This window comes from Montipora foliosa, chromosome 6, assembly GCF_036669935.1.
Source record: "Montipora foliosa isolate CH-2021 chromosome 6, ASM3666993v2, whole genome shotgun sequence".
NCBI classification, from domain to species: domain Eukaryota; kingdom Metazoa; phylum Cnidaria; class Anthozoa; order Scleractinia; family Acroporidae; genus Montipora; species Montipora foliosa.
Window position 1 is genome coordinate 1557817 of NC_090874.1, and position 2500 is coordinate 1560316.

Below are 2500 nucleotides of genomic sequence, written 5' to 3' on the forward strand. Positions count from 1 at the left end.
TAGCAATACACCTTTTTCCAGCATGCACAATCTCCGACGAGCCTTCTGCGGCAAGCAAGCCTGCCACATTCCATGATGCAAGACCAGATTAGGGCTCCTGGATGTCTCGACAACTCACTAGCGTGACATCGGACCTTCCCCTCGCCTGTCGTCGGGTCTCGCCTGACACAGTTCTTGGTTCATCATTTTGCCTTCAGGAAGTCAAAAGAACCGTACGCCTTCCTGCCCCGACATGCACATCGTGTCAGCTACGCTCTAGGAGACGTCCTGCATCGATTCCGGCAGAAATCGGGTTGGGGGCGAAACGACCCATCTCGCCCATTGCACCACCGTGGTCCTCAGGGCGGTGCGAGCAACTTCCTTGTCGAATTGGGTGCAGGCTGGAGGTCGGGGGCGAAACGACCGGAGGTCGACCCCCCCAACCCACCCACCGAGTTTGGTCTGGGTCCAGTCAAAGGCGACAGAGATACGCGACCAAACGTCCGAGTGCAGTCCCAGTCGAATCTCCCAGTCGTTGGTAGGGTCCTTTCCACAGAAAGCAGCATCCGAACGACTGAGATGACGAGCGGGACATGGGAACTAGCCTGTACGTTCCCCCCGGATCTCACCGACCGTCCTGTCCGCCGGAACTTTGGCTGAACCCACATCCAAAGTGCCCAAGGTCGACCAGAAGCGTTCGTTAAGGCCTACTAGCTTGCTAGAGAGATTGGGCGAACCGACTCGGGGCGAACTCTGTTGGAACCTTCCCCTATAGTATATTTAATACACCTTTCAGGCCTACCCAGCTGCCAGTCTTAGAAAAAATCACCACCACTTTTTCTGTAATATGCAGAGCCTTCCCCTGACGTGCTACAGACTAACCAATGGTACCGTTGGATTCAGAAATGGATTCTGCAACACCTTTTTGGGGTTAGGGGGGCCATACTCAAAACCGGGGGGAGTTATGGCCAAAAAACCACTTTTTTTCACATATGCAGAGCCTTCCCCTGAGGTGCTACAAGGAAACCAATGGTATCATTCGATGCGCAATCGAATTCCGCAACACCTTTTTGGGGTTAGGGGGTCCCAGCTTAAAACCGGGGGGAGTTATCGCCAAAAAACCACTTTTTTTCACATATGCAGAGCCTTCCCCTGAGGTGCTACAAGGAAACCAATGGTATCATTCGATGCGCAATCGAATTCCGCAACACCTTTTCGGGGTTAGGGGGGTGCAGTGTAAAACCGGGGGGAGTTATGGCCAAAAAACCACTTTTTCTCACATATGCAGGGCCTTCCCTGGGCGTGCTAGAGACTAACCAATGGTATCATAGGATGCGTAATCCAATTCCGCAACAACTTCTGGGGGTTAGGTTGTCTCACCTCAAAACCGGGGGGAGATATCCTCAAAAAACCTGTTTTTTCTCACATATGCAGGGCCTTCCCTGGGCGTGCTACAGACTAACCAGTGGTATCACAGGATGCGAAAACCAATTTCGCAACAACTTCTTGTGGTTAGGTTGTCTCACCTCAAAACCGGGGGGAGTTATCGCCAAAAAACCACTTTTTTTCACATATGCAGGGCCTTCCCTGGGCGTGCTACAAGGAAACCAATGGTATCATCAGATGCGCAATCGAATTCCGCAACACTTTTTCGGGGATGGGGGTCCCAGCTCAAAACCGGGGGGAGTTATGGCCAAAAAACCACTTTTTTCCACTTATGCAGGGCCTTCCCTGGGCGTGCTACAAGGAAACCAATGGAACCACCAGATGCGCAATCAAATTCCGCAACACCTTTTTGGGGTTAGGGGGTCCCAGCTCAAAACCGGGGGGAGTTATAGCCAAAAAACCACTTTTTCTCACATATGCAGGGCCTTCCCCTGAGGTGCTACAAGAAAACCAATGGTATCATGAGATGCGCAATCCAATTCCGCAACAACTTCTGGGGGTTAGGGGGTCACAGCTCAAAACCGGGGGGAGATATGGCCAAAAAACCACTTTTGCTGTCTTATGCACAGCCTTCCCCTGAGGTGCTAGAGAGTAACCAATAGTATCATTGGATAGACCGTTCAATGGCGAGTGTTTATCACCCATTCCCGGGGGGTAGCTCAAAATCCAAGGGAGTCACGAGCTGAAAGTCGTTTCGCCCCCAGAGTGTTGCCAGACGCGCCTGAAGGTTCTAGAGCCTAACCAAGGATACCACGGGATGCGCCATCGCATGCTGATTCGTTCTAACTTCGTTTCAGGGGGGTACCTCTTTCCGGGGGGGAGATATGGCCAAAAAACCTGTTTTTCTCACATATGCAGGGCATTCCCTGGGCGTGCTAGAGAGTAACCAATGGTATCAGCAGATGCGCAATCAAATTCCGCAACAACTTCAGGGGGTTAGGTTGTCTCACCTTAAAACCGGGGGGAGATATCCCCAAAAAACCTGTTTTTCTCACATATGCAGAGCCTCCCCTGGGCGTGCTAGAGACTAACCAATGGTATCACAGGATGCGCAATCAAATTCCGCAACAACTTC